The sequence below is a fragment of the Arachis hypogaea genome, chromosome 13, assembly GCF_003086295.3.
Source record: "Arachis hypogaea cultivar Tifrunner chromosome 13, arahy.Tifrunner.gnm2.J5K5, whole genome shotgun sequence".
NCBI classification, from domain to species: Eukaryota; Viridiplantae; Streptophyta; class Magnoliopsida; order Fabales; family Fabaceae; genus Arachis; species Arachis hypogaea.
This window is the reverse complement of record NC_092048.1, coordinates 119,392,589-119,405,003: the sequence shown is the minus strand read 5'-3', so window position 1 is coordinate 119,405,003 and position 12,415 is coordinate 119,392,589. Positions and strand designations below refer to the sequence as shown.

At 37.5% G+C, this 12,415-nt stretch overlaps 1 pseudogene; it reads left to right on the top strand.

Moving 5' to 3' along the window:
* Positions 1-10,403, top strand: part of LOC112735300 (magnesium transporter MRS2-3-like) — a 51,527-nt pseudogene extending 41,124 nt beyond the window's left edge.
* Positions 10,404-12,415: the final 2,012 nt, after the last annotated feature.

The following is a 12,415-nucleotide window of genomic DNA, read 5'->3' as shown; positions in this document are numbered from 1 at the left end:
AATAGCTGTAGAATTAAAGCGGAACCAAAAATAGCATAAAAAATAGCACACCCTGGAGGACAGGCTTACTGGCATTTAAACGCCAGTAAGGATAGCAGAATGGGCGTTTAACGCCCAGTCTGGCAGCATTCTAGGCGTTAAACACCAGAATTGGCAGACAGACTGGCGTTTAACGCCAGAAAAGGGTGTTTGGTGTCTGGCTAGCGTTAAACGCCAGAATTGGCAGACAGACTGGTGTTTAACGCCAGAAAAGGTAGCAGAGATGGCGTTAAACGCTAGAAATGGCACACAGAGGGCGTTTAAACGCTAGAATTCCTTGACACCTCAGGATCTGTGGACCCACAGGATCCCCACCTACCCCAACTCACTCTCTCTTCTCTTTACACCTTTCCATAACACTCTTCTCCAAATACCCTTGACCAATCACATCAATACCTATTCCCCAAATACCATTCACCTATCAAATCCTACCCTCTTCCCCACAATCTCTTCACCACTCACATCCATCCACTACTCCCCAAAAACCCATCATAAAACCCCATCTACCTCTCCATTCAAATTCAAAACATTTCCCTCCCAAACCCAACCCCCTCTTACACAAATTCCCTCTCTCTCTCTCTTACCCTATAAATACCCCTCCTTACCACCTTCAATTTCACACATCATAAACACTTAAACCCCCCTAGCCGAATCCAAAACACCCCTCTATCCCCTCTATTTCTTCTTTTTCTCCTTCTTTCTTTCTTCTTTTGCTCGAGGACGAGCAAACCTTTTAAGTTTAGTGTGGGAAAAAGCTCTTTTTTTGTTTTTCCATAACCATTAGTGGCACCTAAGGCCGGAGAAACCTCTGAAAAGAGGAAAGGGAAGGCAATTGCTTCCATCTCCGAGTCATGGGAGATGGAGAGATTCGTCTCAAAAGTCCATCAAGACCACTTCTATGAAGTTGTGGCCAAGAAAAAGGTGATCCCCGAGGTCCCCTTCATGCTCAAAAAGAGTAAATATCTGGAGATCCGACGTGAGGTTCGAAGAAGAGGTTGGGAAGCTCTCACCAACCCCATCCAACAAGTCAGAATCTTAATGGTTCAAGAGTTCTATGCTAATGCATAGATCACTAAGAACCAGATCAAAGTATGAACCCGAACCCAAAGAATTGGCTCACAATGGATCGAGGAAAATACTTAGATTTCAGTCCAGAAACCGTGAGGTTGGCATTCAACTTGCCAATGATACAAGGAGATCCTCACCCTTTTACTAGAAGGGTCAAATTTGATCAAAGGTTGGACCAAGTCCTCATAGACATCTGTGTGGAAGGAGCTCAATGGAAGAGAGACTCCAAAGGCATGCCGATTCAACTGAGAAGGCTTGACCTCAAGCTTGTGGCTAGAGGATGGTTAGAGTTCATCCAACGCTCTATCATTCCTACTAGCAACCGGTCTGAAGTTACAGTGAACTGGGCTATCATGATCCATAGTATCATGATTGGAGAGGAAGTAGAAGTTCATGAGATCATACCTCTAGAACTATATAAGGTGGCGGACAAGCCCTCCACTTTGGCAAGGTTAGCCTTTCCTCATCTTATCTGTAACCTATGCAATTCAGCAGGAATTGTCATAGAGGAAGACATCCTCATTGAAGAGGGCAAGCCCATCACTAAAAAGAGGATGGAGTAAACAAGAGAGCCCACTCATGGACCTCAACAAGAGTATGAGGAAATTTCTCATCAAGAAATCCCTGAGATGCCCTAAGGGATACACTTTCCTCCACAAGGCTATTAGGAGCAACTCAACACCTCTTTAGGAGACTTGAGTTCTAACATGGAGCAACTAAGGATGGAGCACCAAGAGCACTCCATTATCCTCAATGAAATCAGAGAGGACCAAAAGGCCATGAGAGAGGAACAACAAAGGCAAGGAAGAGACATAGAGGAGCTAAAGCACTCCATAGGATCTTCAAGAGGAAGAACTAGCCGCCGTCACTAAGGTGGACCCGTTCTTTACTTTGCTTGTTCTTATTTTTCTGTTTTCGGTTTCTATGCTTTATGTTTTGTCTATATTTTTGTCTTTATTACATGATCATTAGTGTTTAGTGTCTATGTCTTAAAGCTATGAATGATTCCATGAATCTTTCACCTTTCTTAAATGAAAAATTTTTTCTGAAAAAGAAAAAGAAGTACATGAATTTCGAATTCTATCTTGGAAATAGTTTAATTATTTTGATGTGGTGGCAATACTTTTTGTTTTCTGAATGAATGCTTGAACAGTGCATATTTTTTATAGTGAAGTTTATGAATGTTAAAATTGTTGGCTCTTGAACGAATAATGAAAAAAGAGAAATGTTATTGATAATCTGAAAAATCATAAAATTGATTCTTTGAAGCAAGAAAAAGCAGTGAAAAACACAAAGCTTGGGGAAAAAAGGGCGAAAAAAATAAAGAAAAAGAAAGAAAAAGAAAAAAAAGCAGAAAAAGCCAATAACCCTTTAAACTAAAAGGCAAGGATAAAAAAAGGATCCAAGACTTTGAGCATTAATGGATAGGAGGGCCCAAAGGAATAAAATCCTGGCCTAAGCGGCTAAATCAAGCTGTCCCTAACCATGTGCTTGTGGCGTGAAGGTGTCAAGTGAAAAGTTTGAGACTAAGCGGTTAAAGTCGTGGTCCAAAGCAAAAAGAGTGTGCTTAAGAGCTCTGGGCACCTCTAACTGGAGACTTTAGCAAAGCTGAGTCACAATCTGAAAAGGTTCACCCAGTTATGTGTTTGTGGCATTTATGTATCCGGTGGTAATACTGGAAAACAAAATCCTTAGGGTCATGGCCAAGACTCATAAAGTAGCTGTGTTCAAGAATCAACATACTAAACTAGGAGAATCAATAACACTATCTGAATTCTGAGTTCTTATGGATGCCAATCATTCTAAACTTCAAAGGATAAAGTGAGATGCCAAAACTGTTCAGAAGCAAAAAGCTACTAGCTCTGCTCATCTAATTAAAACTAATCTTCATTGATAATTTTGAAATTTATTGTATTTTCTCTTCTTTTTATCCTATTTTTTTTTAGTTGCTTGGGGACAAGCAACAATTTAAGTTTGGTGTTGTGATGAGCCGATAATTTATACCTTTTTTTAGCATTATTTTTACATAGTTTTTAATATGTTTTAGTTACTTTTTATTATATTTTTATTAGTTTTTATGCAAAAATCACATTTCTAGACTTTACTATGAGTTTGTGTATTTTTTTGTAATTTCAGGTATTTTCTGGCTGAAATTGAGGGATCTGAGCAAAAGTCTGATTCAGAGGCTGAGAAAGGACTGCAGATACTGTTGGATTCTGACCCTCCTGCACTCGAAGTGGATTTTCTGGAGTTACAGAAGCCCAATTGGCACGCTCTCAATTGCATTGGAAAGTAGACATCTTGGTCTTTCCAGAAATGTATAATAGTTTATACTTTGCCCGAGATTTGATGGCCTTACTAGCGTAAAACGCCAGCCAGAGACCCTTTTCTGGCGTAAAACGCCAGAACTGGCACCAGAACTGGAGTTAAACGCCCAAACTGGCATCCAAGCTGGCGTTTAACTCTAGAAAAGGCCTATGAACATGTAAAGCTCAATGCTCAGCCCAAGCACACACCAAGTGGGCCCCGAAAGTGGATTTCTGCACTATCTACACTTAGTTACTTATTTTCTGTAATCCCTAGTAACTAGTTTTAGTATAAATAGCACTTTTACTATTGTATTAAAGTTTTGGAACGAGCTTATGCCAATTTTCCACATTTGGGAGGCTGGCCACACGGCCATGCCTAGACCTTTTTCTCTTATGTATTTTTCAACGGTGGAGTTTCTACACCTCATAGATTAAGGTGCGGAGCTCTGCTGTTCTTCATGAATTAATGCAAGTACTATTGTTTCTCTTTCAATTCACACTTACTTCTTCTTCAAGATATACACTCGTACTTAATTCAGTTAAGTCAGAATGAAGGGGTGACCCGTGACAATCACCCACTATCTTTGTTACTCGCTTAGCCAAGATCCGCGTGCTTGACAACCACAAGCGGTCTACATGATGTTCAACGTAGTCATTGGATGACAGCCGGAGTATATTCTCTTGGATTTCTAATCCACAGACCGAGTCCGTGAGGTTGGAACCTTCGTGGTATAGGCTAGAACCAATTGGTAGCATTCCTGAGATCCGGAAAGTCTAAACCTTATCTGTGGTATTCCGAGTAGGATCTGGGAAGGGATGACTGTGACGAGCTTCAAACTTGCGAATGTTGGGCGCAATGACAGTCGTGCGGTAGCTGTACCTGGTATTTTTCATCCGAGACAAGAAATCCGAGAGTTGATTAGCCGTGTAGAAACTGTACCTAGTATTTTTCATCTGAGAGGATCATACAGCTTGCCATGGAAGGGAGCACGCATGATTGGAAGAAGACAATAGGGAAGCAAAGGTTCAGAAGCAACAAAGCATCTCCAAACGCTTATATGAAATTCCCACCAATGATTTACATAAGTATCTTCATTTTATTTTACGTTTTATTTATCTTTTAATTATCAAAACTCATAACCAATTGAATCCGCCTGACTAAGATTTACAGGATGATCATAGCTTGCTTCAAGCCAGCAATCTCCGTGGGATCGACCCTTACTCGCGTAAGGTTTATTACTTGGACGACCCAGTGCACTTGCTGGTTAGTTGTACGGAGTTGTGAAAAGTGTGATCACAATTTCATGCACCAGGCATCTCAAGAATGTAGAAATCAATAGGAAAAATCAACCCCTTAATGCTCACCAAGACGTCTTCTGCAATGCCAACCACTGAGATTATGCTTTTATCTGCCAACACAAAACGGGCTGTCGACCTTCTCAACAGTGGAAGCTTCAAAGCATCATAAATAAATAATGGCATAATGCTGACACAGGCACCTAAGTTACACATACAATCAACAAACTGTACACCACTTATAGTGCAAGTAACCATACAAGGACTGGGATCACCACATTTATCCGGTATAGCACCCATCAAAGCAGAAATCGAGCTACCCAAAGGAATAGTTTCTAAATCATGGATCTTTTCCTTATTCATGCACAAATCCTTTAGAAACTTAGCATACTTAGGGACCTGGCAAATAGCATCAAAAAGTGGAATAGTTACCTCAACCTTTTTGAAGATATTCACCATCTTGGGATCTAGCTCCACTTGCTTTTTAGTCCTCCTAGCTAGGTATGGAAAAGGAATGGGAATGGCCTCTTTCACAACATTGTCTTCCTTAGAAACTCCATCCCTTGGTTGAGCAACTTCTTCTTTAACCGCCTCTTGTACCTCATCCTCGTCTTCCACATCTTCTACCTCAACAACATCTTCATCCTGAGTGGCTCGTCTTGAGCTTGGCTCCTCAGAACTCCTTTCTTGCAATGTAGTGCCGGACCTCAAAATGATGGCATTGATTCTACCATTGGGGTTGGGTAAAGGTTGAGAGGGAAGTGCACTAGAGTTTGAAGATTGAGTATTGGAGATAGAGGATGGTTCCATACGGAATATAAGAGCTTGTAAAGTGGAAGTAAGACCGGTGAGGCTAGAGGTAAGTGAAGTTTGAAGTTCTTTTTGTCCTTGAAGAATAGAATGGAGTGTTTCATCTTGGTTGGAGGAAGAAGGAGGGTAGGTAATTTGGGGGACTTGTGGTTGGTTGTGTTGAGGTGCTTGAGCTTGCCTTTGGTAAGGTGGTTGGTATCTTTGGCCTTGGTTTTTTTGTTGGTATGGAGAGTTTTGTTGATACCAGTTTTATTGGTAGTTATTATTCCACCTTTGATTTCCATCATTGTCTCTGCCTCCTTGGTTGTAATTGTCTCTTTATCCTTGGTTTGGATTGTCTTGCCAACCTTGATTGTAATTACCACCTTGATTATAGTTACTGTCTTGTTGATAGTACCCTTGATACAAACGGTTGTAATAAGCATTGGTAGCTGCCAAGGTATTGTCCACTTGGAGTTGTGGACATTCATCAGTATAGTGAGAATAGCAAGCGCAAATTTCACATACTCTCTGAGGGACTAACTGTTGACATTATTGCTGTGGAGGGGGTGGAGGTTGTTGTTGATTGAGTTGGAGTTGCTTGAGTATATTGGTCATCTCTCCCAAAGTCTTGGGTGAGAGCGGTGGTCTCACTACTAGAAGAAACTTTTGCAATAGCCTTGGGATGATTATTCCTTTGCCTTGCATGTTGGGTAGACTTGGCTAAATCGGTGATAAGTTGCCAAGCTTCCATCGCCGTCTTGTACTTTGTCAGAGAGCCATTACTCGCAACATCTAAGAGAGTTTTATCTTGAGGCTTCATGCCTTGGCAGAAGTAGCTAATTAACATCAACTGGTCAATCATGTGATGGGGGCACGGATCAAGGAGATTCCTAAAACGTTCCCAATACTCATAGAGAGTCTCTGATTCACCTTGAATGACGCCAGAAATTTCCATCTTCAATCTATCTGTGACCTCCGATGGAAAGAACTCGTCCAAGGATTCCCTTCTAAGCAAATCCCAATTAGTAACAATAGCTTCGGGTTGAGTGTGGAACCACTCCTTTGCCTTTCCCTCAAGAGAAAATGCGAAAGCATATAACCAAACAGCAACCTCATCCGCACCATGCAGCCTAGTAGTTGAACAAGCTGTTTGAAAGTCTCTAAGATGCTTGATGGGCTCTTGAGCGGGTAAACCATGGAATTTAGGAAGTAGATTGATCAATGAGGTCTTCAGTTCAAAATTGGCAGTCAAATTTGGATGACGCGCTTGAAATGGTTGAAGAGTAAAATCCTGTGCTCCCGCTTCCTTGAGAGTAATCCTTCTAGGAGCTGCCATAGTATCTGCACCTAAATCAATAGAAGAGACGCCAATGGATTTAGTAGGAGAGGAGTTAGTTTCTTCCTCAAATGATGCTTCAGATTCAACCTCGGATAAGATTGGTGAATTGGGTGAAACCCCTTCATCACCTTCGGAGGCTAACCAACGCCGAGCTCGCCTAATATGTGAAATAGTCTTTTCAATTTCAGGATCAAATGTGGCTAGACTCGGATCCAGTATTGAACGCGTCATTCAATAAAAGAAACATAGAGCTCATGGCAACAAAATATACTAAGAAAAATAAATAATAAATACTACTAATAAACAAAAAATACACAAATAAATGATGCAATTATGTAAATATAAATATATTTACACCAACCAATAACTTAGCACACATATGCAACTCCTCGACAACGGCGCCAAAAATTGATGGGTGGAAAAATGCTGGTTAAGAATTTATGAAAAGTATTTTCTAAAATAGTGTTGCAAGCACAACCTTAACCGACGAAATTTCTACTATCAATTTAGAATGTGTCACAATTAATAATAAATAACCGGGAGTAGAATTCTGGGTCGTTTTCCTAAGAGTTGACACGTGATGCAAATTATTGGTTAGGATTTTTCTGAGTATTTTTTTTTTTAATTGAGAACGGAAAAATGAATAGCTAGGAATTAAAGCAATGAATAACTAGCAAGAGATGATAAGTAATCAAAATAAAAGGCCTTGATTAGGGAAGAGAATTGGAGTTTCTATCCTTGTTGTCTTTCCCAAGTGTAATAATAAAGGTTCATTGCTCCCACTTAGTTATCCTCTAGCAATTGAAGGAAAGTCAAGTGGACGTCACTAACTCTAGCTCACAAGTCCTAGTCACTTCTTGGGGAAGGACTAGAGTTGGTGAGAATTGAGTTAGCCAGCAATTTTCAATTATAGATTAATACTTGGGTATAACAACTCAAGGGGTTTCAATTACTCAACCCCCAACCAAGTTGGGAGCTTTACTCCATTAACAGGAATGCCATTTTTATAAACACATGGTAGGTGTAAATAAAAGACATGATAATTATGAGAAATTAATTAAATCAAAATTGGCACTAACAATAATTAACAAGGATCAAACAAGCAATAAAAAAAACATAAAAATACTTCAATGCATTAATAAAATTCAAGAGTGATAAGATCCAAACATGAATTCAAAGCAATCAAAAGGAAAAGAGTAATGGAGGTATTAGAGAAGAAAACTATAAGGACAATGACTCCAATTGAAGGTAGCAGCAGCTCTCTCAAGATCCAATTCAAAGCAAAACTAAGAATATCAAAAACTCTAGAGAGAAGTAGGTGTTTCTCTCCTTAGAACTCCAAACCAATCAAAAACTAAAGTGAAAAGTGAAGTGTAGTCAGTCTCAGCTCCATCATTGCCTCTAGTTTGCGTTTTCGGGCTTGAAACTGGGTCCAAATCAGCCCAGAAATCGCCACCAGTGAGTTCTGTTAAGTGCAGCATGTGACGCTCTGTCACGCGTACGCGTCAGCCATGCGTACGCATCATCTGAATTCTGCGCTGGTCACGTGTACGCGTCAGTCATGTGTACGCGTCACTGAAAGATGCTCCAAGTCACGCGCACGCGTCAGCCTTGAGTGTGCGTCGCTCCTCGCTTCTCAACTCTTTAGTTTCTTATGTTCCTTCCACTTTAACATGCTTCATCTTCATCTTTTAAGCCATTCATGTCCTGTAAACCTGAAAACACTTAACAAACACATTACTACATCGAATGGTAATAAAGGAGAATTAAAAATTAACAATTTTAAGGCCTAGGAAGCATATTTTTAATCATAGCACAAAATTAGGAAGGAAACTTAAAAACATGCAATTTACATGAATAAGTGTGAGAATAGTTGACAAAACTCACTCAATTTAGTCCAAAATATGTCATAAAATAGTGGTGTATCAGAGGGCCATCGTGATCAACCTCGAGAACATCAAGGCCATCATCATCGCCCACGAGGTCCTCCTCCTCAACTCTCGTGACCCCTTTCGTGGAGGAGCTCCACTCGAGGATCCTCCGGCATCACCAAGCCCAGGGAGATGCTATGGCCGCTATGGCTTCGGATGATTTCAAGCTAAGCAAAGTGTACGACTCGGAAGAAGGGCAATCAAGAGAGGGATAGGATGAAGATGAAGATCCCGATCCCGTTGGGGAGCAAGTGAAAGCCCAATCGAAGCAGAATGGTATCCAGAATGGCGATGGGATGAAGATCCTGCCGTTCGAGTTTATGGCACTGGAGGCCTACCTGGAGGCTGCGTGCAGTGTGTTAGGGAACGAGCAAAAACCCTAGAATAGGAGACCCACCCTGCCTTGGACAAGCTCACTTCCAAGATCAGTACTCTCAATTTGGAACGTGTTCGTCAAATTAAGGGCCGCCTTGTTGCCATCACTGGTTGCGTTCAGAAGGTAAGGGATGAGTTAGAACACTTTTTCGATGACGACGACGATATGGCTAAGATGTATCTCTCCGACAAGTTACAATAGCTCTATAGTTCTTCTGCCTGCTCTATAAATGATGATGATGTAGACAATGACCCCCATAATCATCTTGATGTCGATGACAGGCACGTGTACATGTAAATCTTTTCTGTTTACTTTGAATCGTGTTAGTTAGTACTGCTTTACTGATTTTAATCCTCCATTTAGCAGCATTCCTCCTGAAATATCACTAGAAGAGGATGGAGCTGCTACAAGCGATGACGATAATCAACATGATGATGATAGGTTATTAGTGGGAGTTAGCAGGGACAGCCGTGCTAGCACTACCTACAGTACCACAACTAAGCATCTTAACTTGGAGGAGCTTGAGCTGCTCCTGGAAGCATATTTTGTGCAAATCGATAGCACACTCAACAAGCTCTCTACGGTATGCCTTTTCATTTATTTGTCATGCCCTTTTCCCTTGCCTATAACTACCATTTACAGTTTTATTCTTTTTGTGTTTTATAACCAACAGCATAACCAACTAATTTCCATTTCCAAGAATTATTGTGACGCTCTTTTGGTTTCTAATTGAGGATTTCGCTTGTTATTTGCTTGCACAAGATCCAAACATATCAGAGATTCAAAATCTTAGTGACAACCTCTTCTTTTGGGTAATAGAGGCAAATATTGTGCCTTGGTAGTTTTAGGCTATAATCTTTTCAAAGAAAATGCTTAAAACAAATTTTAACTAACATCTCTGGTCTGGTGAGCTTTTTGTGGTTTATATGTTACCTAAATGGCTGAATGATAAGATCGGTTTTGATGTTGTTTTTTGTGGTGATTCTTGGTTTTGTTGTGGTGATCCTGTTGAAGCTAAGGGAATACGTGGATGACACAGAGGACTACATCAACATAATGTTGGATGACAAACTCTTCTGGAATGTTGGGGGTAGCGCTACCGGAACCATTTTCTTGTATGTGGTTGTAATTGCATGGTGCAAGTTTTTCTATTTGTGATCTTTTGAGTAATGAAGTTAGATTAATCCACACTTTTTTTTTGTCGGACAACTCCCAATCCTAGGTACCCCAATAGATTAGACAACCCCAATCCTAGGTACACAACACACCCACACATTCTTCACACTTTTACCACATTTTTTCCTCAATTGCAATCTCTAGGGTTTGAACTCTAGACCTTTGAGATGAGAAATGGGAGAAATGTCATGTGGGTTAAGGATCATTGGCGATTAATCCACACTTAATCATTATAATTATGTTAGTGGACTTTTTTGATGTCGATCCATAACCCTTTTTGTAAGAGGGCAGTTGGTGTACAATTTAAAAGATACAGCATTTTGGGACTCCAAAAATTTTGATAATTCAAAAATAATAATAATAAAAAGAGTAATATGAACGTCAACCAAAAACAAATATATATATATATACAAAACATTACCCTACTTTGTGTTATCACCGTTTAGGTCTTTAACCAAACCTCCCCTGCATCATAAGAAATCTTCCCAGGTACTCTGACGGATTTAAATATTTAATTTGAATTTTGAACTAAATTAATAAGCCATTTATAAGGAATAACAATTTCATTTTACTGCTTAAATATAATTTTCAAAACATATTTCTATACATAATTATGTCTAAAAAACGTTATTAGTATGGAGACAACTTAACCTATTTTACTTCAATAATTAGACCCCTAAACAACAAGAGTGTTTTCCGCAAAAAAAAAATAAGAAAAATAGAAGACAAGAATTTGTATAAGGAAAAAAATAAAAATTTCATAAAAATATACTTATATACACGAAAAAAATAAGAATTTGTATAAGGAAATTTTTGTTTAATTTTAAATTTTTCCTTTATTTTGACAATGATTTAAATTTAGAAAAATCAAAAATAAAAATATTGTTAAAATATAAAACATTGTGGTCTTTTTTAAAATTTTGTAACATTTTAAAGAGTTAATAAATATTGTATAGTTATAATCACAAAAAAAAATTATATAGTTACTAAAAGGAATTATAAGTGTCATCTATTTGAAAAGTATAATGTCTAAATTATTTATAAGTATGACACAACGTTCAACTCGTCTCTTAAAATTTTAATTCTATATTTTTACTTTGTACAGTTTAGGATTTATGATTTTAGTATTTATTATGTAAGATTTTTAATGATTGAATTATGTGTGTTGTGTAGAATAGCGGGTTTAAACTTCAGAATTTAGACTTTAAGATTTTGGGTTTTTAATTTGTAACGAGTCAATTATGTTTATCGTTTTGTAATTAAGTATAAAACATAATATATAATTTTGTAATTTATAATTGAAATTAATTTGTAATTTCATAAGTATGGTTACTATTATTATTATCATTATTTATTTTCTCGGACTTTACCTTTTTTTTATGTCAACACTCAACATTTGTTGGACCCTAAAAAATGTCATACCACATAACTTTTGGATCCCTCAAAAAAAGCCCAACAATAAAATATGTTATCGTAATTAAAGTTAAATTATATTCAGGAATTAAAAAGAAAAAAATAACTTTTGTTAGTATTTTGTAATTTGATGATTTTGATCTTTTATTTTTTTATAAAAATTTGAAGAGCACAGTAAATAAAAAGTAATTATTAATTAATGAATCATTAAAAGTTTAAAAAAATAGTGAATTTATGAGAAAACAAAACTAAAAGAAATATATATTGGATTTAAAAAGTAAGGATAATTTATGTTAATAAATTAATTGGAAGTCAAAATTACACAGATGTCCTGAATAAAAATTGGTTACATACATATCCTAAACATATTTATATAAATTGAATCAGGCAAACTTGATTTTTAGGCATTTACATATAAATTAAATTAGATTGATTCGATTTATTATGCACAAGATATACACAGTAAATCAAATACATATATAATAAATAAGTATAAATTAAAATAAAAATTTTATTATAATTAAATTTTTATTTTAATTCATACATTAAAATTTTTTAAAGTATTTATTAAAATAAAATTTATATTTAAGATTTATAATAATAATTTACATATTTATATGAATATACATGTTAACAACTTAATATTTAGTTGTATGAATATAAAAAATGAAAATAA